This window comes from Anguilla anguilla, chromosome 3 (genome assembly GCF_013347855.1).
Source record: "Anguilla anguilla isolate fAngAng1 chromosome 3, fAngAng1.pri, whole genome shotgun sequence".
Taxonomy (NCBI): domain Eukaryota; kingdom Metazoa; phylum Chordata; class Actinopteri; order Anguilliformes; family Anguillidae; genus Anguilla; species Anguilla anguilla.
Window position 1 is genome coordinate 30,243,044 of NC_049203.1, and position 27,910 is coordinate 30,270,953.

Sequence of the window (27,910 nt, forward strand, 5' to 3'; positions counted from 1 at the left end):
ACATGAGAAACACCAGACTGGAATATCGTAAATGCACACAAGCAGGTGTGAGAGTGTCTCCAGAGAAGAGATGACAACTCCCTTGAGGTAAACAAATGGTATCGTAGATGCGAGGGCAGGCAGGGATGTCTCAGGGTCGCAGCATACCGAGACACTTCTAAAACGAATTATAGGCCTACTGTAAGGCTACAGTGAATACATGTATATTTAACTAAACAGTCATTAAAATATGCATTATATATAATGTATACATTAAAACCCATGAAGCCAGCATTACGCGTGGCTTATAATTAGCATCTACATCTACAACCTTCCCAAATTCTCCTCTGCTGCGATCACTCCACTGGCTACCGGTTGCTGCCAGGATCCGGTTCAAAGCCCTGACCCTCGCCTACACTGCAGCCAACAGGACAGCCCCTATCTACTTGCAGGACATGATTCGATCCTATATCCCTGCTCGGCCACTCCTCTCTGCAGCAGCAGGGGGGCTTGTATCCCCTCCCACCCGAGCAAAGGGATCACAGAGCTTCTCCACCCTAGCTCCCCAGTGGTGGAATGAACTCCCTGTCCCTCTTCGAACCTCTCCCTCACTACCCATCTTCCGCCATGTTCTGAAGACTCATCTCTTCAGACTATACCTGGACTAACTACCACCACTCTGTGTATTTCATTCTAAATCCACCCCCACCCCCACCTTCATGACACTCGTTACATGTTCCCCCATCCCAGCACTTTTTGATCATTTGTATTTGTCTTAATACTGTAGCTTGTTCTTCTGCCTAGTTGGCTTTGCAGAGGTTAGGTCAGAATAGTGTTCACTGTGTGAACTAAACTGTGTTCTTGGCTAGAAATAGCTGTACAAAATAAGTATTGTATCTTATTGAACCTGTGTTTTGTAGTTGTCCATGACCATGAAACGCACTTTTTGTACGTCACTTTGGATAAAAGCGTCTGCCAAATAAATGTAATGTAATGTAGTATGGAGCACTAAAGTAGGCAGCATACTTCGTAAGAAACAGCAAAACAAAGCAATGAGAACAACTGAAGAACAAAAATATGCGGTGTTGTGGGCTTGTACGGTGCAGTGTGCGACAGCCTCCAGGGAGAACTTTTGGAAAACTTCTCTCTTGTTCTCCGACCTCCCCCTCTCAGCTATTGGTCCAAATATCACATGGTTGGTTACGTCACAATTGAGAGTTCAGACGGCAGACTTCACATGCTAATGTACGGAGAGTCAACGCCAATCTCTCTTCTGTAGAGATGGGAATTCTGTGAGTTCCCGCATGTTTGATGAATGGTGCTACCAAAGATATGGTGCTACTCATTTCAGCAAGTCATCAAAATGCCTAGCACACATAAGAGAAATAAGAGAAAGTGGACACCCTCGTCTAAACTCCGCACTTGCCGAATGTACAGACAAAACTCTCCATTCTCCATCCTACTCTGATTTAGAGGGCGAACGTACCATCTCCTTCGCCTTTTTTTCTTCTTTTGCATAGCTAGATAAACTAAAGCCACTTTAAACACTTTAAACTTTTTGTTTTGTGTTGTGATCTCACATAGCCCTTCTATTTATACATCCATGGCGTAGCCGCGGGACGGAGGTCTGGGCGAGATTCCAGCCCTGGTTAATAGCTGCTTCGTAATGATTCGTAATTATTCACACCCCAGCGGTGTGGAGTGACTTTAAACGGTGCGGTGTTCTCACTGAGTATAACGCAAGGGGCAACAACTCGCCTCTATGAGTGAAGCCTTACCCCAGTGGCTACTGCATGAGGAAATATAAAGTCAATAAATTTTTCAGACAATAAAAGTCTTTCTGCGTGACTGCATTGAGACGCCTATGGTCCAGACAGAACCTCCACCCCCCACTTTTATTTTGGACTAGGACGGCCGGGGCCGCCCACAGGCTACTTGATGGCTCTATTACGCCGGCAGCGGCCATCTCCTTTACCTTTTCCTCGGCCACTCGCCGCTTAGCTAGCGACAACCGGTGAGGGAGCAGACGAATGGGGGCAGCTTTGCCAGTGTCAATGGCATGTTGCACTAACCCTGTCTGCGTGCACTCCTCATCGTGTGCAGTGAAGTGGTCAGCATTGTCGTCTAACAAGCGTTTAAGCAAGTGACATTGGTGGGGGTCGAGGCCGCCGCAGCTGCGTTGCCACAGCTCATGGACGGCGCTCGCCGTCTCGATGGAAGGTGAAGTGGGCTGTGGCAGTAAAGGGGCAGGGCGATGAGGGGCAGGCAAGCTGCGTTCGGTGATGGTGGGCTGAGGAGGCGTGATGCGCAGCTGGGCTGTAGCTGCTCGGCGGTGGGCTCTTCAGGCTGTCTTCCTCTTCCTCTGGAGAGCCACAGTCTCTGTGCCGAGGGAGATGGTGGGCCCTGACACATCGACACTGGCACCCCAGCGGGTCAGAAGATCCAGGCCAATGATGCACGAGTCCTGGATGTCAGCTAACCAGAACTCGTGCACCTCCTCTCGGTCGCCAGCTCTCACGTGGACCGGCTTCCGGCCTCACATGTCCAACTTCTCGCCTGTTACTGACAGTAGCTAAGTGGTAGTCGGCGCCCAAGTGCTGGGTAGTGGGCCCATGGTCTTCGGGAGCGTCCCCGGCCACACCAGAGAGATGGTGGCCCCTGTGTTGACCAGGGCCTGGCAGGGTTGCCCGTCCAACCAGCAGTGGAGGTACAAACCGCTGGGTTTGCCCAGCCGGCCCGCCCCCGGCTGGAACTTTTGCTCTGGTGGGCAGGGCTGGACTGGGTTTGGGCGCAGGGGTCTGCGCCTGACTGAGGAGGGTTGGGTCCCAGGGCGGCGGATTCCTGACTGGGCCATCCCAGACTTGTTTCCCGCTGGGGGGAGGTTTGGGCGCCGGCGCTGGACAGTCGTGTGCTTCGTCCCCCGGTTTGTTGCAGTGGTAGCAGTGGCCCTCCCGTCCCGTTGCTCGCTGCCCGCGAGGGGGTGGCCGTGCCCAACGGACCTCCTCCTCGCAGTTGGCCACCCCGACCGAAGGACGAGCAGCTTTCTGTGGAGTGGGCTGCTCCACCAGGATGTTCTCTGCACTATGGAGTTCATTGACCAAACGATGATACTCTCCCAGTTGTGTCCTCGCTTGGTTTATTTCGTGTACCCAGCTTCAACGTCTGCGTCTGGCTGGCAGTCTACGCTGCAAAATAACGATAACAAGAAGCTTCCTTCGGTTTGCGTTTGTGTCCATTTATTTATTTTTATTTTATTTTTTTTTTTGAGTTAGCGGACAGGAAATGGGGGGGGGTTTAAGTTCACAACACGACGTCACACAAATGGGCCATGCAGTGACATGCCCACACCGCCGCACAACCCTGCGGCAAGGTGCCGCATTTAAAAAGACAAGCACGGTGCTAAGAGAATCCGACTGCACTTATGGTGCATTTGGACGGTACTCGTCAACTCGTAAAGTCGGAAATTTATCACGTGACCAAGTCGTATTGACGAGGTGTTTGCGTTTCGGCGGTCATGGCAATTGATAAATTTATCACATGAACAATACGTATGTCCCCTAGGGATGTAAAGGAGGTGGATCAATGAGATCACCCACTGTTGGTCACATGATAAATTTCCAGTTTAAAAAAAATAAATAAAATTATTGATCATATTTCAATGTTACAATACATTGTATAGAAAAAATATATATTAAAGTTGATCACATTGAAAGATCATTTTAACATCTTATATTCATAGATGAAACAGTATCAGAATAAATTTCCAGTTGTTGACCATGTGTTGAAGGCAAGGTGAGGTCAGTGAAACGTCACAACTCGTAAACTCGGGTATCATGGAACTTGCCCGAGTTTACTACTGGTATTTACCACTTGGTCGGCCGTTTGAGTGCAACTTCGTGGTGGTAAACTTGGAAATAACCGAGTTGACAAGGACCGACCCAATGCACCATTACATTAGGCTACGTAATTATGCGACGGCGGATGTTATTGACATGGGTCTGCCGTGGTGAAACTACAATGTTTTGAAGATGGACTACTAAAAGCGCATCTTAGATACTTTGCCCCATGCGTTCTTCCATGTTGTTTCATGCAGACTATATAAACGTGGACAACCCGGTGAAAAATATTACTTCATTCCCAAGGTTGGAATTGAAATAAAAAAAGGAATATAGGCTACCAGTCACAAAAGTGAAACAAAATGGTTGTCACATTGAGAATGGTTTCTCATGCTCACCCTCCTGTCCACTCATATTTATCGACATGAATCCCAATTAGTAGGATTGTATGAAAAAAAATCGCAAGATTTATGCAAGATAAGCATAACATGTTAGGCCTACAAATCTACTACTGTACATATCATCATTACGGTTCAAACACGTTGAATTAAAAACATCATCTGGCTAAATATCCCTTCCTCACATCCCTTTTTCTCGAAAGACAGATTACTGTGTTATGATTAATATGCTGATTATGATCTGATTATAAGCCTATGCATATAATAGCTTAAAAACCACCACACAACTCAGTCATGTTGATCGTTTGTTTTCGTGAACAGCTGAATGGCGCGTCGCTTTAAATGTTGCTGCTGCAAGCAATTGTGGGTTGGAATTATCTCCTTTCTTTTAATAAAGGATGATCCAGTGTCCCCTGTGCTAAAGGAGATAAGAAAGGAAGCATTGAAGCACCTTTCCTTAGCATTTAGAGAATTCAAACAGCTCTTATCATGGCTGCCACTTAGATACTTCTGGGTCATTTCACTCAGTTAGGAACCTTCCTAAGCAAAAAAGACAATTCGGACGCAGCCCCTGTTCTTCACATTTGGCTCACGTGCTTCTGGTCCCACTAAACTCTATTGCTGCGTTCCAGACAAACTCAGAAACTCATAGCTCCAACTTGGGAGGTCGGATTTATGAACTTGGAGCGTCCCAGTGGTTACATCGTAGATGACATATTTTTGTAGGCCAACCCGACAGTTTCTTCCGCCATGGGTGAATGTCGAAGCTGTTATGTGCTTTAAAAAAGCAAGTTACTAACTAGTAATTTTATGAGTTCAACCCACCAGCAGATGCCTATACTAATTAATCTAAATACATTCCATGCAGAAAAGCTCAAAAGCTTCAAAACATGTTACAGTTATTTTATTTACCATTTACTGTGTAGTCAGCCAGGTTGGATGTGACGTCAAATGACGGTATGTCGGAATCTCGGGGCCTAAAAATTTTCTCCAGTTCCCGACTTGGAATTTCCGAGATGGAAGGGCGTTCCAGTGCATTTTTCCTAATTGGAACTGGGTAATTCCATGTTCCCGATGTGTCTGGAACGTGGCATATGTTCCTCTATAAGCTCCTGGTGGAGGTTGCCCAGCTTTCTGCAGGCAGGTTCTCTTGTGGACCCTTCTCTTCTTTTCCCATCGTCGAACTGAGATTATTTAATTTTCTTCTGAGGTTTAATTCCTTCGAAGGCGGCCAGAAAGTCACCTGTGGAAAGGCCAGCAAGGTGTGATATGCGGTCAGGTCCCAGCAATTGTTGATATTGTTTTAATGTAACTCGTGCATGCATTGCAAACACTGTCAGTTCAGTACCAGCTCATTTGCACACCTGATTACTAAAAATTGTTACAAAATGTTAGGGGTTGTACATTTCATCTACAGATCCATATCTTTAAGATTGTACAGTCATTTCTATGAAATCACGTTCCCAGCAAATGTTGCTAGATTAAATGTAGGCCTATAGTCCCTTTCATTTGGTACTGAACTGAGAATGTATAGCAATGCATGCTCGGGCTACACTAAAACACCTGCAACAATTGCTGGGAGCCTCATTTCACATGAATTACGGTATAATCTTCTAAATATATGAGCATACTATGTGCAAGTCCAAGTGTATTAGCTATAAGAAGAAAAACGACACAATTACACTTTTACACCGTTTCATTTAAGAAGCTTTTATTTTGAAATACCATAACCGGAAGTCTCCAATTGCCGCCAGCACCAATTGCCAGCTTCGCAGAGCTTGAAGTTCATTTAGTTCACGTAAATGATTCGTGCAGAAAGAACGAGTTGTTCGAGAACGAGCATTTACTCTTTAACAAAGAACTGGCTACCATTCTAAGCCTTGACTAGAACTAGCTAGACAGCCGTTACCAAGCTATTTCCTCTCCGTAATTAGCTAGCGAGTATCCAGAGGATGACCAACATTTACTGAGACAAACCATCCGTACTGCCAGACATTGCAGTTGTAAGTATTACCTACCAGTTGCGATAAACCCGCGTTATTCATAAAATTACTTTGTGCATTAATGTCTAACTATAGACTGCAGCAAAAATAACGATAGCTTAACCCGAGTATAAAACAAACTATCAGAATAACTCCAAAACGATTTGCTAACCAAACTATCTAGATAACTGGTTGGTGCCAGTACAAAACTTTTGTATCTAGCTAGCAGGCTCTCTGAATAACAAACGAATTTGCTACTACGAATAGTGTTATTCCGTTCACGGGGTACTAGATAGTGCTCAAACAAATAAATAGCACTAACGCCTGGTTTGTTTGTTTATTTTATTTCAGTGTCTTACACCCTATAGGGTGCCCAGCCCATATGAGCTTACAGGACACTACTTGTTATATGCATGTGATCAAATACATTTTGATCACATGTATATGTGGTAAAACAACCTGGTAACGTTGGTTTTATATTGGGATATTCGGACTTCCTGCTTCAATAGCTGTCGAACGAAACGTCAGAATAAGATACTAACGCCAAATGGTTAACCCTGGCAACATAGGCAGTCAACTTCAACCGCTTTTTCGACAAAATTACATTGATCTTTGTGGAAATCCGTCGGCGCACCGTGTGTTTAGGAGCCGTCTACAAAGTACAGCGGCAAGAAACTTGCAAGATGTCAAAGCCATCGATCAACGTGTATACTACTTTCTTGGACGGTGGAGTAAACTTATGATGACCATACTACAGCTTTTAGGTTTGGACGTTTTGCATCTGTTGATTACTTTTTTTTAATAAGCTGGTATTAATTTTGTATAATTTTTATCAATTGTTCAATGGGATGCATTAAAATCAGCACCCCATTGCATTGCATCCCATTGACAACATTACAGCTTTTAGCTTTGGAAATCTTGCCATGTTTTAATTAGGGGTCCAAGCAGCGAAGCTGGTGGAACCCTATTGTATCTGTTAGGATTATTAGGGGTCCAAGCTGCGAAGCTGGTGGAACCCTATTGTATCTGTTAGGATTATTATTATTAGGGGTCCAAGCAGCGAAGCTCGTGGAACCCTATTGGATCTATTAGGATTATTATTATTAGGGGTCCAAGCAGTGAAGCTGGTGGAACCCTATTGTATTTGTTAGGATTATTATTCTTATTTTTCTCTGCTAAAAGTGTCTGAGGCTCAGACCACCTATTGGGACCACCTATGTCTGCCATATTGTTTGCCCGCCATTTTGACTTTTTAGTTGCGGCGCGGGAGCTTTCTCCGCTAAAAGTGTCTGAGGCTCAGCAACCATAAGTCCTAGACCACCCAAATTTTCTAGGTGGGTTCCTATGGCCCCCCACTACTCAGGTAGTACACATCACCTATGTCGGCCAGATGGTGGAGCTATAACAAAGGGTCATGCTTAAAAGGCCATTACTCCCACACCATAATTCAGATAAACACAAAACTTCATCGACCTGTGCATCTGAATGTGCTCTACAACTTTGCAATTGAGACTACCTATGTCCGCCATAACAATTTTTAGTGGAAGTGCTGCAGCTCTACATACACGCCGGGATCTAAGTGTTACGACATAGTGAAGGCCTTTACAGCAAGCAGCTAGGAGACATCCATGGCAACGCAGCTAAGTAATCCGACACCGTCGGGTCTAGTTTTTATCACTGAGGGGAGGGTCTGACCTTCATAATGGACAATGTGATCTATCTGCATTCATAAAAATATTCTTTCACCACTCAAAAATCGTGTTCCGTCACAGCAACAAGATAAACCCGACAATAGCCCTAAGATATATGCCAATACAGCAGTGAAAACGCTACTCACTGAATAACGAAATAAACGAGACATGAAAATGAGTGTTTTTACATAGGTTAGTGGTATTCTATAATGTGGATACTTCACACTGTAATGTAAGCATTAGTTAGTAGTGTAATTGTTTTTGTGATGCATGCAACAGTGATGATGACAGTGTTGGAAGGTTGCCAAAACATGATGGATGGTTGAAAATTGTTTTCATATCGTCCCACCCCTGTCCATCATTATGCTGAGAAATAGCTGAACTATTTTTATCGATTGTATTTGAGTTTCTCTGCAAACGCGCAAAAACATGCTGTTATAATAAAACAATGACGGTAAATATAGCATATAGTCCGCTACGTTCCATTGCTACCATAATATGACAATTTCTTGTGTCTACAGCTGCAGTTTCTCGCTGCAATTACTAATATTGAATATAAACAAAAGACGCAATTTAGGCTGTCGTCTGCCAATGTCAAAATAAATAATACAGTACTCTGCGGGCAGCACGCAGGTAGCATGTTTTTTTCAATGTCGTATTTATTATTTGAAAAATGTATTCTTATTCTATCTGTCTCTGAGGCGCTCTGAAATGTGCATTCTCTGCTAAGCTGAGCAATGGATTGGAATACGTGTCTGACGTAGTGTTGCATGGTATACCGAAACTTCAGCACTTTTTTGGTACTTAAAAAAAAAACAAAACAAAAAAAAAAACGGTTTGGTATTAGAATTTTCCGACGTTCGGTACTTTTAGGTCAAATGTAAAACGCAGGGCAACGTGTCTCCCGCATTACTGATTGAGAGGATGAAAGGTGTAATTTGGTAGAATCTTCGCTAGATGGCAGAAGCAACTAAGGTAGCGAAGTCAAGTGACGTTTGCTTGTGCATTCATCCTCGTTGATACAGGGCAAGCTTTGATTCAGTTCACTTCAGTAGCAATAGGTGTACTAATTTGGAAATATTTTATTATAGGAAGATGCTGTATTGTTATTAAAATGTGTTGTTTTTAGATCTATTTAAAAGTGAAAGACTTGTTTAAAGATTATTTAGTTTACAATTGTACAGTTGACAATTTTTGAAATATATTTAATATATTTTTCTATTGTTTAGTGTTGTTGCACTATAGGCCTATGCTTATTAATATGTTGAACAGGCTTCAACTTAAAGGTTGTTAATAAACCAGGTTTTTAATAAACCGTGAATTCGAAAAAGAGGTCAACCCTTGTGGACATTACGTTTCTGATCTATTAACCCCTTCGGGCAAGCCCCCTAGTGGTCGGCATGCCGGCATGCCCAGATTACTGAACTCAGACATTCAGTGCTACTGCGACCAAAGTATGCGTTAAAAACAGAAACGCGTTGTTTTAGTTTCATTAGTAGACGATACGCGGCAACTATGCCGAATATGGAGTTTCACAGCGCCACCATTTAAATAGGTTAGTGGTATTGTATAATGTGGATATGTCACACTGTAATGTAAGCGTTAGTTAGGAGTGTAATAGTTTTTGTGAAGCATGCAACAGTGATGACGTGAGAGTTGGAACACTGCCAAAATGTGGTGGATGGTTGAAAATTGTTTTCATGTCGTCTCATCCCCATACGAGAAAACATACGAGAGTACAGAGTATAGAAATACATACGAGAGTTAAAATACATATTTAGGTACTGCACTGCATTGTGTGACAATATCTTTGCATTATTTTTTTAATCTGATAGCAATGTTTCATCTTAAACCTTCATAAGGGGCTCATTTATATGCTTTATAATGGACAAAAAGCATTTTATTTAATTTTGGAGAGATTTTTGATATGTTTCTCGACCCCTAGATATGTTAGACCACTGTACTGACGGAAAGCTTGTAATTACCACTTGAAAATGATGCAACAGTGAGTTTCTTGAGTAAAAACAGTTGATTTGTAGTGAAATACGTGAATTTGTTGTGATTTACAGCAATGCATACTTTAGACATTTTGGGTTTTTTTAGAACATTTTTAGAACTAGAAGGCATTTCTTTCCCTACAAAACTTTGGGGCATAGCTAAGAACCTTGAGCCCCTCTCTAGCGAAAGTAACGTTAGAGCGAGAGCACCTTATTGACCACCTGAACCGCTATTGTATTTACTTCGTAATTTATAAGAGAGAACTGGACATTGTTACCTATTAAAATGTAAGTCCTGTAAAAATACACATAATAAACTGTCTAAATGTGAAAAACCAACTTCATACATATAGCCTTTAGGTATATTTATCTCATAAAAAACAAGTTTTCAACATACAAAAATGCCAAGTTACTCACACATACAAGACATACACCGTCTATAACTCATTCATTCAGACTGCCAAAATCCAGGCCTGCCATTAAAAGTATTGGTATCAAAATGACGCCAAGTTACGGTACTACAAACAATATAGGCTGTCTTGCCTCACCCAAATTAAATAAGATGTATTCCAAAGCAATGCTACCCAATATTTCCTCAATTCATTCAAGTCACTTGGCCCTGTGTTTTGTAATCTTACCATTTTACAATGTCATGCAAACTTTGTGTCAGATCAAAGTGTCAAATATTTCGAATTGTCTCATGGAACACATTGAAGTGGAGAAATATAGTTAGTAGAAATGACACAGTGGTGAACTGGTGTAACTTTTTAATAAAAGGAATACATTTGCCGTCATGAAATGCATATGGGTGGCCGAGAGTGAGTTTTGGTAAAGCAAATATAAGCGTAAGAAAATGTTGGTGTAAAAGGGGAAATTATCTGCCTGAGGGCGAGGCGGGATTCAATCCTTCAACCGGAGGTTTACCAGTCTGTGACTTTGTTAGTGCAGCACCATGACATAGCTATGCAATGCGTGAAATAGCATTAGCAAACCTGTCCGTGGTTTTAAAGAAGAACACAGGCCAGTAAGCACAGAAGAGCTCCCGTTGAATCCATATGGCTTTGCAATATTGTAGCCGGTTAATAACTGAACGTGCAGACGGTATGTCATAATTCAGTGTATACGTTCGGTGAACGGCGGGTAGATATGGTGCAAAAGCAATAATTGAGAAGTAGTAGACAATTATTAGTGAGGGTAAAAGCAGGTTAAAGAAATGTTAATGCAGAAGGAATCGAGTTGGCCAGACTGATCACCCTCCTATATTTACTCAATCCTCACATACAGCTGAAAGGATAAAAAATGGTGTTTAATGTTTGTCTGGGGTTTAACTCTTCCTCAATTTTTAAGTCCTTGAATCTAGATGTGTTTTAATGTAGTAAATATTATATCAGGCACGGTGGTACAGTAAGTACAACTGTCACCTCACAGCAGTAAAGTCGAGGATTCAAATCTCGGCTTGGAGCCTTTCTGTGTGGAGTTTGCATGTTCTCCCCGTGTCCGTGTGGGTTTCCTCCAGGTACTCCGGTTTCCTCCCACAGTCCAAAGACATGCAGGTAGGCTAATTGTAGACTCTGAAATTGCCCATAGGTATGAGTGTGTGAGTGAATGGTGTGTGCCTCGCGATAGATTGGCAGCCTGTCCAGGGTGTATTCCTGCCTCTCGCCCAATGCACGCTTGGATAGGCTTCAGCACCCCCTGCGACCCTACTCAGGGTAAGCGGATATAGATGATGGATGGACGGATGAATATTATGTCAAAAATGATTTACCAAAAAGTCTAATGTCATTCAGGAAACAAAGTCATGTTATTGAGTAAAACAATGTAAGTAAACATTAAAAAATATATTAACCATTTATTGCACAAAAACATATGATAATCACAAGTGATTGAACAACATCAATTTAAAATAATCTATAATCTTTTTTCACTTTTCTACTATAAAGATGGGGAACTGACTCAACAAATGTAGAGATGTTTATTATAAAGTATAAAACTTTTTATAGTGTGTTTAAAATGACTGCTTCTACATTTTTTGACATTTTTTGAAATCCTGAAACATCTGGATGACTGTAAAGGTAAAGGTATAATTGATTTGATTCTGGTATACATTTCCGGCGGTGAACTTCCTCGATGGTCCCTTAAATCTCCGGAAGTGCAAGAAGCTGAAGATAGCTAAATTCTGTCGAAGTTCATTCAAATATATGAATATAGGAAAGACTTTGGTAAATACGAAGGTTGTAGCTTGTAGTATTTTATGCCCGCATTCAGAATTTGTGATTTGTTTGATTATTTAACGTTTCGTTTGTGAGCTATTGAAGCTGGAATCCAAATATTCCATATAAAACCAACTTTATCCCATGGGGGTATACTACGAAGGAAGCTTAGCTAAAATACCCAGGGTTTATTTGCGTTAGCTGACTTCACTAAACAAGACCAGGTCAAAACCTAGGCTGAGTCCCAAACCGCATACTTCCAGTGTGCATAGCGAGCATCTTGGAGTGCGAGTCCAAACCGAAGCTCGGTAGTGCGGAGCATGGATAAAGTACCCGGAATGCGCACTCTGTTTGATCAAAATTTGAAGCGTGCGTCCGTGCATTCTCCAACTGGGAAAAATCCCATAATTCCTTTAGAGAAAACTGCAATGACGGATGACAGTAGTCTAGTGCGGTCGTTGCCTCTCTCGGATTAGAAACTGAAATCATGTCATAGGAAAATGGTACACAGTGAGGAGTTTGTATATAAATAAAGTGGTACAGTGTTAATGAATAACACAATATGTAAAGTATCAGTTGTTTTTTTTAGTTTAAAGATATGTACTTTAACGAGCATAGCGAGCTCTATTGACTACATCGGTGCTGATTGTCGAGTCCCATTTTGAATTATAAACTGCCGTCTTATCCTCGCCACTGCCCATTTTCTTTTCATTTAATTTAAAATACACCCCCCGCCTATGGAGTAGCCACCACAAGCATGACAGGCTCCATATCTGTTGCCTGAGTACCCAGTTGTTTGCGCACAGTTGGTATACAGCGCGAAAATAATGAAAAAACAGACACTACTGTTTACAGTGAAATGGCAACTTTATTATGGGGTTGACAGTTAACTGAAAGCTATCCAAACTGCAATGAATATTTTCCAAGCTATCGTTAACTTCCACTGCTCTTCTGACAGCAAAAAGGAGAATTCAATTGAAGTGGCTAGCTCGCTGATATTTACTGGTTAGTCTAGATCATTTCTAGATTATTTTTCTTTCTTTTAAAAAGTGTACTACTGTTTTGTTGTGTATTGACCTCACAATATGTACAGCACTTTGAGATACTGCTTGAAAAGTGCTTTATAAATAAAATTTATTATTAATTTATTAGATCATAATATTTCAGTAATATATAGCCTACTACTTAGATATATAGAGTGTGAGCATCTATCGACCGGGTTCGTTCGGTAGACGGGAAAATGTAAGCAGAATTATTATTATTATTATTATTATTAATAATAATAAATGTTTATATAGCGCTTTCACATCATACAGAGATGATCTCAAAGTGTTTCACAGAAGGCACAATAAAACAAAGTAAAAAATAAAATAAGAAATAATGTAAAATCACAGGATGATAGTAAAACAGCGCACTAATATAAAATATTTGAAACTGTAGTCTATATAAAATAGGCAAAATATAGGTAACAACCTGTACCTAGTTATGTAGAAAAAAAAACCGTCCTTGTTATCCTCCGGAGGTAATTTTTTCAGTACTTTCGCGATTTTTGGCTGGACCACAACAGCGGGGCCAGCCCTACAAACGTGAATGTCTATGACTGAGTAAGTGACTGAATGAGTGAGTGATGAAGTTACACAAGTGGTCGGCCGGATCACGTGTGTCAAGGCTAATTTATGCTTCGGAGACAGTGTCATACAACAGTGTCGTTGGCCGATAGAACTTTGTCGCACAACGTTTTGCATTTATAGTTCAGCGACAGTGCCCATTGTTACTATAGCAACCAGATGCCAAGCCCAGCAGAGATTTGTTTACATTTTTAATTTAGTTTTGTTGAGACGAAGAAGGGAGAGGAGAAGAAGGTGGTCAGTACGCCCACTCAACAGAACAAGGGAGATTGAGGGCGAATACTTGCTTGTCCAGCAAACCCGTCCATTTTGCTAGCTAGCTAGCAATGCAAAACAGTCTTCATTCATAAAAACAAGTAAGTAGTAAACTAGCAACGTCGCCACGGCAACCTTTTTGCCTTCATTTCAGCCATCCAATCACAACTGCGCGACACTTATGACGGCGTCTGCAACCTTACAAAAATCAGAAGGTACGCGACACCCATTGCCGACCCTCTAAAAGTGTGTCGTGCCTCACGACATGTCGCACAACAATTTGTCTCCGAAGCATAAATTAGCCTTCAGGTCCAGCCATATACTAGGTTTTAACCTGATCTTGTTTTCTGTGCCGGCAAATATGTCAGAGTTTGCCCAGTGCTAGCTTTATTTGCTAAGGGGACGTGTGTCGACCACCCCATAGAGATTAATGGAACTTGTCTTTACTATAATGGGGTAAATGAAACGGATATAATTGAAATTGTAAGAAAATTCAAAAACAACTGATCAAACAAACATCAACTGATATAAATTCCATTGACATGGTAATTATTAAAGAAGTAATTGATTTTATTGTAAGACCTCTGACCTATATATGTAATCTGTCTTTTCAAAGAGGTGTTTTTCCTAATAATATGAAATCAGCAAAGGTAATACCAATATTTAAAAATGGAGATAAGCACTACATGGATAATTATAGACCGGTGTCCCTTCTTCCTCAATTTTCAAAAATATTAGAGAAATTACTATTATTTGTGAAACAATTGGATCTCTTCATTGGTAAATATGAATTATTGAGTGAACACCAGTATGGATTTAGGGAAAATAGAACTACTACATATGCAGTCATAGAGATGGTAGAAGAAATAACAAAGGCAGTTGAAAATGATGAGTGTTCTATTGGTATTTATATTGACCTACAGAAGGCTTTTGATACTATAGATCACAGCCAATTATTGAGAAAATTGGAGAAGTATGGAATAAGAGGTATAGCTTACTCTTGGCTGGAAAGCTACTTGGAAAATAGACAGCAATGTATGCAAATTAATGAGACTGTGTCAGGATTTAGGAAGGTCACCTGTGGGATACCCCAGGGATCAGTGATTGGTCCAACATTTTTTTACTTTATATTAATGATGTTTGCAATGTTACTGAAATGTTAAAATTAGTAATTTTTGCAGACGATACAAATCTATTTTGCTCTGGGAAAAATTTAAAGGAACTTTTGTATGCTATTGAAAGGAAGCTGGAAATTCTCAAAACTTGGTTTGATGTTAATAAATTGTCTCTCAATATTAAGAAAACAAAATTTATGGTTTTTGGTAATCAAAAAGAAATTGATGGGGAATTAAAAATTGAATTAAAAATCTGTGATGTTGAAATTGAAAGAGTTTTTGAGACAAAATTCTTAGGGGTTGTGATTGATCATAAATTAACATGGAAACAACATATTGACTATATTAAAGGAAAGATTTCAAAGTCAATAGCAATCCTGTATAAATCTAGGGATATATTAAATTATAAGGCCTTGTATATAATTTATTGCTCACTTATACTTCCTATAGGCCTATATCTTACTGTGTGGAATTGTGGGGGTCGACCTTTAGAACGACTATAAATTCAATAGTCTTACTACAAAAACGAGCCAAACGTATTATTAATAAGGCTGGTTACGATGATCACACTAATCAAATGTTTATAAAATCCCATGTTATGAAATTTAATGATTTGGTATATTATAAAATAATGCAAATTATGTTTAGAGCTAAAACAAAGTCACTCCCAGATTGTGTACAGGTTTTTTTCAATACAGGAGTGCAAATATGATTTGAGAGATGTTTGTAAGTTTACTGTACAAAAAGCTAAAAAAGGGATGAAAAGGAGATGTATTTCTATTGTTGGGGTTAAATTATGGAATAATGCTAATATAAATGTAAGAATGTGTAACTCGCTTTTGGTTTTCAAAAGAATGGTTTATAAAGCTATTTTTGAGGGTTACAATTGTGAATGATTTTTATTTTATTATGTTTTATTTTTGGAGGGTAGCTTAAATTGATAAGAATGTAGGATAGGCATATATAGGCATTATGCTTCTGCCTGTGCCTTTTCAGTCACTACCTAATACATAGATTGTTGACTTGTTTATACTGTCTAGACTGTTTATATATATTGTATTGTGTGTGATGACTGAATAAAAAATACTACTACAACTAAAATTTTTTTTTTTTTTTAAATACTGCTATATTGTAGAAGTGTCCTGTCTTGTGTATTTCACGATAATATGAAAAAGCCTGGTCCGTCCTAGCATTTGTAGCGATCCATTACATATTCACAGTTGTAACCCAAGTCACAGGAAGCAAAATAGCCATTAGGGAAACAGTTGGAAACTGTGAAGCGACATTTGCACCAATGTACTTAATGGTTGCGATTAAGGAATTAATTAGTCTAAAAGTTGATATTGTAAAAGTGGTCGTATCAGTATAACTAAAATGCATATGTATTAAGTTGGGTTTTTTTTCCATTTAGACAGTTATGTGTAATTTTTACAGCGTCCAGTCTGGTTGAATAAATGTGAAATAAATACGAGAGCATTTCAGATGGTCGATAATATGTCCTCTCACTCTCACGTTATTCCCCTCAGGTTTATTACCAGAATTTAACCGATAGTTACGGGCAAAGGTTAAAGGTTATGGGTCAGATGTCGTCACGAAGTGAATCCGAATTTAACTTTGGCTGTTTCTCAATACGCGTTCTTGTCTGTACTTGTGTTCTTGTGTCCTTGTGAAACGTCATTTTTTGCGGCCCAAGTACTGTTCCAATACTCAAGTTCGCATTTCGCCAAGAATGGTTAAAATTCCCGGAAGTGTTCTTGACACGCCCATTTTACCGAGGATGCATCGGTTGGTAACTTGTATGAACTTGACAACACATATCCCAGCATTCATTGCGCGATGGCAGACGAGACCACTGAACGGTCACAATTTTTTTTTTGTTTTCTCATCTCACTAATAAATGTTACAAAAACCCTTCTAAGAATGAAAATGATGCAAGAAATATATGTTATAATAACTGAATTTCAGCTCATTTTAACCATAAAACATATAACTATAAACATTTAATTTGGCTCTAATTCAGTTTAATCTGTTACCTTAGAGACCAACTCATAGCCAGAGGATAGTAGCCTATTACGTGTTAGCCGAGCCGAATTAAACTTTTTTAGTTTTCATTTAAAATCTTCCACAAATGAAAATGAGGCGAGAAATAGGTGTTAAAAATAGCTGCATTTTAACTTATTTTAAATACAGCTTCTGTGAATAAGAATCGGCTTGTAGCTAGCCTCTGTTGTAGGGGGTGCATCAACAGAGGCAAGTGGAGTTGTGCTGTAGCAAACGCTGACTTGTAGTTGTTCGCTGGTACAGAGCAATTTTAAATGATTGGAATGGCTCGGCTAATTTGTTGACGCTTGTTTGGCTGCTTCGGTTTATCCAAGCCTGCCCTTGTTGCTGAAAGTGCTAGGTAGATTTTTGTCGCTATAGAAAGCAATTGTGAATTAAGCAACCGACATGTATTAACTAGCTAGAGAACAGAGGATAAAAGAGACGTTTTGTTCACTTTAATATTTTAAGTACCCTACAATTAACGCTAGTTTACAATTTAAATAAAACTATATCCCAAACCAATGTAAAGCAGCCTTTGAAAGAAACTAGAATACACCGAGGACAGTGACTGTCGGCGTAACCACACGTCACAAGCACGCATGGTATCTCAAATACATATAACGGTGTTCTCTGTCCTTGTGAGCTTGCCGAGCTTGACTAGCAAGAACGTTCTTTCCAAGAACACAAGTCTGTTCTTTGTATTCTTGGTATTGAGAAACACCCTGTTTCACCGTGCTACTGCACTTCCATGGTTCGGAGTGCGTAGTCCCAAGCATTGCCTGGAGTGCATATTCTGGTGCACGGTAGTGTGGAGCATGGAAGTTTGCAGTTTGGGACTCAGCCCTAATATATGGCTGGACCTAACACACTTCATCCGGCCGACCAATGGTGTAACTTCATCACTCAGTCAGATCACTCAGTCATTCAGTCACAGACAGTCGCGTTTGTAGGGCTGGCCCCGCTGTTGTGGTCCAGCCAAAAACTTAACCGGTATCACTAATGTTAGGGAGGTCAAACTCTTTTGCGATCTTTCAGAAAACATATTTTGACAGTTTATCCTTCATGCATAATGTCAATGCTACAGTATTATCAAATAACAACATATACATACCTAATTTGCCAGAATATAACAGTTGTTTGCTTTAATACAATTTAAAAAATTATCCGCTTCCCTCGGCATATAATCCCTGTCACCACAGGGAAACGCATCATCACCTGTGCAACATTTTGGGTGAGGTTATATGTTTTTCTTCAAGAACATGAACCAATACATTGTGGTATTCATATGATGAAACTAATATACTGTACGGATTTACTGGTATGTATTGTTATGGGATGCGACGTTTAATGAAAGGTGTATTCTGAAAATGCATTATTTACAGTTGAGGCCAAAAGTTTACATACACCTAAGTTAAAGACATTCAAACTCAATTTTTCACAACTCCACACATTTGATGTTACCATACCCTAATTGACTTAACAAATAAAATGTATCTACTTTATTTCCATAAGAGGTCATTTCAAAATAATAGCTAAGAGAGAGATTTATTTCAGCTTTTATTAGTGTTGTAGTCGAGACCACCTAATCCAAGACCAAGACTGAGGGGGGGAGACCGAGACCAAGACCAAGGGGGGGCGAGACCGAGACCGAGGGGGTGCAGGAACCCTGGATTTGTATGTGAGAGGGTGCTGTTAATAAACATTAGTTTATAGTAGTTATATTAAACATATATATTTATTTGAAATTTCAATTTTCAACAAAATTTTGAAACAAGTTTAAATTTAAATTTGTTTACTGTTGGCCTGTAGTAAAAAAATAATAATTTAACAATAGAACAGAATATAACAACAATTTAACAAAAATATTTTAGCACAATGTCTGTAATGGTGAAAAGTTGAGATTTAGATTAACTATTTTTCCATTGTGAAGTAGCTCGTAGTTTGGTAAACTAGTTTTAGAGTAGTTTCCTCAACACTGTTGAAAGGTAAGTCTCTAATCAACCAAAATACAGATTTTTACTAGATTAAATTTTTTTCAGTTGGCTGAGATGTGACGACATCTGTCCGTTGCCCTGCCTTGTACTCCAAGAACCTGAAGTACACGGAGGAATAATCTATATGATTGTAATATGAACATCAATCACATCAATCACATCAAAAGAGCAATCTTAATCATAATGTATAGCAGGATACTCAACTTTATTGCCAGGAAGGCCACTTTGAAAAATGTATTTTATGTCGGGGGCCAGAGTATAGTGACACGGGTCTGTATGCGTGGTTGTTTCTGTGCTGCATATTTGTAGACCCAAATTGTGACTTTATGGTGATTCTGTGGTTCAGTATATAAATGACGATATTTAAATTGCAGCTTACCAATTTTTTTCCTTGTCAAAATGTCGCGACTTTGGAGCGTAATTTCACTTTCCCAGTAACATGAAATGGCTGGCATGTCCAGATTCCTCTAGGTCTCTAGTTTCATATGATACCCATATCTTCGCTCTAGCGTTAAAACTCGTTAGACCCTCCAGAAGAGGGCGGTACGCTCGTCTTCGGAGGGTTCAAATCAAATATGTTTTTGGAAATGTTAAGCGATATTGATAAATGACCTTGTGGGCCACTGAAAAATGCTTCTTTCATATTTTTTATTGGCGTCTTCTAAATATTGAGGGGGACATATCCCCTGTCCCCCCCCCCCCAAAATCTATACCACTATATCAATACATATAATATGTATTGATATAGTGGTGTAGCTAAGTAGAGTATTTAACAATTAGCTAGCTTCTAGCGCTAGCCAGCGCTACGCTACCATCAACACAATGCACACAGCACTCATACGCCGGTATGCCTCTACAGCATTTTCAGTAATACAGGAGTATGCAGCTCAATGGAAAGCAACCTCACAGCCATCTTATCTACGATCAGTAGGTAATGTTGTGCTTCACTTCGGGGTGTTTATTCTGCTGGAAAAGAGAAAGAGCCAACTCTTTTTTTAGTTAGTGACATTTCCTTCTGACGTCTACGACGGCGATCGCGACCACAACATTTATTTTGCCTTTTTTGTATAGCTATTTCTGTGGATAAAATTACATTTATTATTATTTATTGGTAAAAACATTTACTTCATATCCAGGGAGGTAGCCAACTACTTGAAAGTTAGATCACATGTGTAACTGTTTACTAATACGATTGCAATTCAGGCTGGAAAATAACCCGTTTAACAAGAGAAATTGCTGACTTGTCTTAGAATCTTTATCGCAACAGAGACAGATGCTGTAACGAAACGTTAACGACGTCACAATGGATAAATCAGCTTTTTTAGAATGTCATTGCGTCACCCGGACCATTTTTGCAGCCCAGATAAAAATTGGCGTGACACAGCCACAACAGCAAAAATAAAAAATAAAAAATTTTCCCCCTCCAGAGGGGCAGCTCAGCCAAAGAGGGCAAATGGGCTGTTGCTCGGGCAACTTTAGCCCGGCCTTGTGCACGTCCTTGGATGGTAACACTCACAGCTCTCGCTGTCTCCTGCGTGCAGGGAGGAGGGGTGGGTGCCTGCGATACATAAAATAAGCCAAGTTATTGGTTGCAACTGAAGAGGGAAGTTTTACATCTAATCACAGAAAAATAAAAAATAAAAATAAAATAAAGTTCAGGCAGGTAATGTGTCACTGTAGTTGTGGTCTCGGCCAGTCTCGACCTAAAATTCCGAGTCCTCTCTCTCCAAGACAAGACCGAGTAAAAATGACAAGACCAAGACCATCATAATATGGTCTCGAGACCGGTCTCGAGACCAAGACCGGTCTCGAGTACTACAACACACTGGCTTTTATGTACTATATCAGATTTTCAGTGGGTCAAAAATTTGTTTTGTTAGTATTTGGTCGCCTTGCCTTTTAATTGCTTCGCTTGAATCAAACCCTTAGGGTAGCCTTCCACAAGCTTCTCACAATACTTTGCTGGAATTTTTGCCCATTCCTCCTGACAGAACTAGTGTAACTCAGTCAGGTTTCTGGGCCTCCTTGCACATAATGAGAGCCCATGAATGAGAGTGTAGCGGCACCTCTTTCGTCGGCTTCAAATCCAAAATGTTGCCATATTGGCACACTTCCTTTTCTTTGGCACTAACTCTGCCATGTCTCGTCTCGTCACCCCAAAAAACACATGAACCTCCTGGACAACACACCGTGCGCTGTGCGCATCATCTTCCCCCCCACCCACCTGTGATTGGTCTACTGAAATTTGATCTCCTTACGCACGGCCTGTCAATCTTTTTTTAAATTTTGCACTCAGACGCTAGTGGCTCCGTTTATAAACAAACATAATATTATGTTAATCACGTTGTCATATTGCTTATTACTAATGCAATACAAGTTAGATTTAGCGCTGTCGGCAGAGGATGTAGGCTACTTTTTAATTTGCCAGAACGTCTCATAATGAAAAATGCCAGTTCAGTCAGTTCACATAAAATCAAACCGGTTTAAGCTAGTACACCGGACCGGACCGGCAAAACCGGAAACCAACCCAACCCTATCTTCCAGACTGTTTAACCACTTAGCGCACACCCCATAGTGGTCTGCACGCCAGCATGCCTAGATTGCTCAACTCAGACATTCATTGCTCCTGCAACCAAACCATAAGTTGAAAACAGAAATGATTTCACATTGAAGGCATGCTAGCCAGCACGTGTGTTAAATTATATGTAATAAATTAAGAAGATGAATTTGATGTTAAGGTTGTTAAAATCGCTTCTCATCAAACGTAGCTTGCAAAGAATGGCAAGCATCTAGCAGACACCCAGTGTGAGTGACTTAGAGATCCATGTCTTGTCTTCTGTCATTGCCCCCCTGATCTTCCTGCCCCCCTGACTCCTAATATCCGACCCCGCCCCTTCCCACAGGCTGTAGTGAGTGGTACTTGAGTGACTTAGCTACCAGAAAACATGTACACCGGCAGCAGGTCATGGCTAGCTGTAGCTTGCTATTCTAGCTGCTGGGGATTACGATTCCAGAAGGTGGCCCATGTCTCCTTTTCACCGTAATTACAAGAAACACCCATTCGTAAAACTAAAATGCTTTATTCCACACCGTATACCAGATCTTGGTGAATAAATACATGTAAAAATATTGTTGTTCAAACAAGTTTTCCCAGTGACTTAGCCACCAGAAAACATCTACACTGGCAGGAGGTCATGGCTAACTGTTGCATACTACCACACTGTAGATAAGACCTCAAAAAGATTTAGCTGTCTAGCCATGTCAGGAAACATTTCATAGGGCCTCTTCCCCAGCATAAATTGGACGAATCGGAATTGAACAATCAGGATGATGTCAAGACAGGGGTTGGCTACAGTTTAAATAACAATCCCTCAGGATGCTGGCAGCTGTAACGTTTTTAAGACACCTAAATATATGAACGGATCAACAAATAATAACATTTCACAGTGAGTTTTTCTTGTGGTGAAATGAGTAATTCAATGTGGTTAGATTTTTTATAATGACCCCACTGATTTTGGTGAAGCGTTCTGTGCAGATACAAATGCTCGTAAACAGTTTGCATAATTTCTGACTTCTAAAGTAAAAACTTAACATCGCTGAACTGTCAGTGCACTTCAGATTTTTTTGAATTACCTTGCTAAATGACTTGTTAAAGTGAGCCAAAATTCCACTTTTGTTTTATGTTTGTGTGTAGAACTCCCATTGTGATTACATTGCAGGCAGAACATTCGACCTCCCTATAAATGTGTTTATTGATTTGCTAAGTGAATACATGCTTTCTAAACCTCTTAGCGCAAAGCCCCTAGTGGTTGGCACGCCGGCATGCCGAGATTACTGAACTCAGGCATTCGGTGCTACTGCAACCAAAGTATGAGTTAAAAACAGAAATGCGTTGTTTTAGTTTCATTAGTAGACGATACATGACAACTATGCCGAATACGGAGTTTTGCAGCACCACCATTGTCGCTCTGGTCGTTCATTTAACATGAACCCCCTCCCTGCAGTCTCATCTACAACTACACCCCCCACCCATTACATAATGGACGATATTGTCTATCTTGGCATTCATACAAATATTATTTCACCACTAAAAAATCGTATTCCGTCATAGCAAGAAGATAAACCTGACAATAGCCCTAAGATATGCCAATACAGCAGAGAAAACGCTGCTCACTGAATAATGAAATAAACGAGAAAGTTTTTAAAAATGATACCATGTCATTCTACAGTCAATATCTGGGACTAAATATTGAATAAACATACAACCTTACTGTTGGTTTTACGCGTAGAGATGTCCCTTTTGAGTCTGAGTGGTCATACATTGTCTTGGATAATCCCTTTGTGAAATATACGAGCATTTGTGACGCCTGGGCATCTTCCAAAATAGCTGTGCGTAATACCACACCTGTTGTTTACGGCGTTGTCGCCCTTTTTAGTACAGTCTGGCTTGATTAACAATTCATTTATTTAGTAGGTGAGAGTATAAGCTTTCTAACGATGTATAATGTCTAATTTTGCTTTTGGAATAGCGTTTTATGGGTCAGCGTAAGCGGAAATTTTCTTATCGCATTCAATTACGCATTCACTCTGTGGTAGCAGTAAAACAAAGATGCTGCTAACGAAACGTTGTCCACTATTTTTCGGAATTTCTTGGAAAATACAATTATTATTGAGGACTTCTGAGCATAGCTAAATCAAATGTTTGCTGATAGACCAAGCTGACATCGTTTTCTGGTGTAAAACAGGAGCGGATAGAACTAGGCTATATCACTGATTTCCTGTCTCTGTCTCTATACTGAAAACAGATAAGATTTCATCATTGCTATGTAAGTATTATTTCTCAAAATACTTCGGTTATGTACGTTATTTTTTAAATTGAGTGTCTTTAAATAGGTTAGTGGTATTATATAATGTGGATATTTTACACTGTAATGTAGCCTAAGCGTTAGTTAGTAGTGTAATAGTTTTTGTGAAGCATGCAACAGTGATGACGTGAGAGTTGGAGCATTGCCAAAACGTGGTGGACGGTTGAAAATTGTTTTCATGTTGTCCCATCCCCATACAAGAAAACATACGAGAGTACAGAGTATAGAAATACATACAAGAGTTAATTATTACACATTTAGCTACAGTACCGCATTGTGTGACAATTTATTTTTGCATTATTTTTTAACCTGATAGCAATGTTCCATCTTACAACTTCGTAAGGGGCTCATGTATATGCTTTATAATGGACAAAAAGCATTTTATTCATTTTTGGAGAGATTCTGGATATGTTTCTGGACCCCTAGATATTTTAGACCACTGTACTGATGGAAAGCTTGTAATTCCCACTTGAAAATGATGCAACAGTGGGTTTCTTGAGACAAAACAGTTGATTTACAGTGAAATACGTGAATATGTTGTCATTTACCGCAATGCATAATTTAGACATTTTGTATAGATTTGGAGACGCAGGGTACACTGCTTAGTTTTTGCTTCATAAATCTATAGTAGTTCTACATATCCACCCTTAGATTTTATGAACTTGTGGTCAAGAAGTTTTTGATCCAGCACATGTACAGTCTAACCTGCTGTATATAGCCTATGCAATCTCTCAGTATTTCATTGCAAACTAAAAAAGTGCAACAATTGCATTTGTGGCACTTTATTTCTTCCAAAATTATGAATTTAAACGTTGCGTTAGTATTGTAAATTGTACAAATATCCTGCTTCATTTAAGCCATTTTTCAAGTCTCTGTGGTGTTCACATCTGGAGTTATAAGGCTTTAAATAGGGTACCCCCTAAATGGGAAGGATTGGCAAGATTTGGCATGTGCGCTAAGCGGTTAATTTAATCTAAAATAAATTAATTTGATGTAATATATTTTTACTGAATGTTCTAAAAATATTGTCACGTTTGTAACATTATTAGAGATGCTCTTTGTGCAATTGTGGAGTCTTAATTATTAATTTTAATGTGGCAGAGGTAGGGAGGTCGAACACTCTGCTTGCAATGGGAGTTCCATGCACAAACATAAAACAAAATTGGCATCTGGACTCACTTTAACAGGTCATTTAACAAGGAAATATACAAAATTGGAGTAGTTAGAACAATTAAATTGTTTCAAAAGTGCACTGATAGTTCACCGATGTTACTTTTTAACTTAGAAATCAGGAATTATACAAACTTGTTTGAACAACAGGATCCTTACATGTATTTCTTCGTCAAAATCTTGTCTACAGTGTGGCATAAAGCATTTTAGTTTTACAAATGGGTGGTTTTTGTAATTAGGGTGAAAAGGAGACATGCGCCAACCCTCTAGTGGCTAGGTCACCAGGAAAACATGTTTTTGAACAACAATATTTATATATTTTTTCTCCATGATCGTGTCTACAGTCTGGTACAAATGATTTTAGTTTTACGAATTGGTGTTTTTTTTTTCTTTTATTTTTTTTTTTGATTCCAGTCCCCAACTAGAATGGAATTTTGAAGCCACGGGGCCGCTGTGTTTAAAATTGAGACATTTTGGCAGGTATTGCATTTTGAGAGTGCACTTCATAAAATGACGCATCCCGTAACAATACATACCAGTAAATGTGTACAGTATATTTGTTTTACTGTACAAATACCACAAAATATTGGTTCATGTTGTTGAAGGAAAACAGATAAACCCACTATAAAAGTCGCACAGGTGATGATGCGTTTCCCTCCAAGACTGATTGCATGCAGAGGGAAGCGGTTCATTTTTAAAATCGTATTTCAGGAAGCGACAGTTCTGGCAAGTTGGCGATTTATATGTTGTTATTTGACTATACTGTAGCATTTATGAAATAATGCAAAAAATTAAAAAATTTAAATTAACTGTCAAAATATGTTTTCTGAAAGATCGCCAAAACAGGTCTGACCTCCCTAGCCAAGGTTACACAGCATGTTTTTATGCAATAATTCCAGTGTATTGAGTTATCCTTTTCTTGTGATCATTTTAAGTCTTGAATATGGAGGACAAACAGAAATTTGAAAGCAAATGTTAATTGCAGACGGCCTGCTGCACCATCCTACCATGTCAATACACCACCCAACATGTCGCGCCTGTTTAGGGGTTTTTCAGTGCGTACCACCAGGCCAGGAAAAAAATTTGGGGGAAACGCTGATTTTTCAGGAATGCACTTTCAGTTGGATGAATGTGAATTAATGTCATAAATAAATGTTTTTTTTTGCATTACTTTAAAGTTACAATCTCGAAGATCTCTGCTTCGTTCTCTTTGGCTGTACCAATGGCGAAAAGCGGTAATTGCAGGTGTGTTTTTGGACCTCACTTCCCAACCTATGTCAGACAGTGTCGCCTGTGTGACGTCAGTCAGTTGGCACCTGGGCCATGGTAACTATAACACTTAGCCTACTATTTACTGAATAAAAAATGGTTGTTATAAAAGTAACGTTATGTACATACTCATTCATTGTCTAACATTAGGCTAACTAAGCTGTCTTTACACTGCCGAGCCAGGTTAAAATGCTGTAGCAGACCTGGGGTAGAATTAGTGATGATCAATTTCCACAAATGTTCTTTATCCACCTTTTGCCCAGTATGAACATCTTTACACTGCAGAGAAGAATCCGCAGGATTCGCTGTGGCTCGTGCAGTTATGTATCTTGTGCACAATAAACATTGTCTTTCTCATGAATGATTTTTGTGTGATATTTTGAAACAACTGCCTTGCAAAATGTTACCCCTGGTGTTTTTGGTTTTGCTAGCTAAACTGTTTGAGAATAAAGCTGAGCTGGGTGTTAAATTGGCAATCAGAACAAGAAGAATAAAACAAAAACAAAGGAGATTTCATCAAAAAAAGGGCATCTGAAGGAACATATGAGGAAGCGTAATAAAATAATAACAACGCTAATCCATACTGCCGTATTTTTTAAATTTAGTTTTCTCCAGCTTGACATCTTTACAGAGAAATCAGACCTGGCTCTGCTCCACCTATACTTTGGGGTTAATGCTCTGTGTAAAGACTGCTTTATTCCGATCATTATAGTATATTGATGGCAATGTAAATAACATTTAGCGACATTGCAATGTTGCAACAAGGTAGCGTTGCATTCGAGAGATGGTTTGCGAGGTTGGTAGCGTCAGCTAGCGTTTTTTGTAATTGTTAGCTGACATTAGATTATGTTAATTACATTAGCTAGCTAGCTAACGCAACGTTACCTGATATGAGAGATGGCTGCTGTGCGCAATGTTGTCTAAACTAATGTTGTCTTTCTTGACATGGTCCGGTAGATAGCATTAGCTGTGCAATTATGTAATTTAGCAACGTTGCGTTGTCATCAAATGTAATATGAAATCTACATCAACAAATAATATGACCTCTGATGTTACACAAAAACCTTTTAGGGTTCCATAACCCCCACCCCCCTTCTCTGTTATTGTAACGCTAGGAGACACCAGAAAAAAAAACAGTACGCCGCTCACACACAAGTGAGTTGAAGAGCGAGCCTGTTGTGTTCGCTTCGCCTACCCTCTCTGGCGGACTAACTACTGATGGGTGATGGAAGACGCGTCATTAACTGTGCACCGCTTGTGATTTTTTCCTGGGAATGTCGCCACAGACACCCAGTTCTTTAATAATAAATTATCATAATAATAATATAAATGAATATAATAATAGGCTCAATCACTATTGTGTTACCTAATTTGGTGATAGATAGTGACTTAACAGACATTAATTTTTATGAAAATCTTCGAGATTATTACTTTAAAGTCATGTAATTAAAATTTGTGTTTATTAGAATGGCAAG

The 27,910-nt window shown here is 39.6% G+C and overlaps 1 protein-coding gene across 3 annotated transcripts in view; it reads left to right on the forward strand.

Moving 5' to 3' along the window:
- Window positions 1-5,950: 5,950 nt before the first annotated feature.
- fastkd1 (FAST kinase domains 1) overlaps window positions 5,951-27,910 on the forward strand; it is a 118,159-nt gene continuing 96,199 nt past the window's right edge. For all 3 annotated transcript variants that reach the window (XM_035410006.1, XM_035410007.1, XM_035410008.1), the window contains exon 1: window positions 5,951-6,216. The gene's annotated coding sequence lies outside the window, so the exon portion shown is untranslated. The remainder of the gene's footprint in view (window positions 6,217-27,910) is intronic.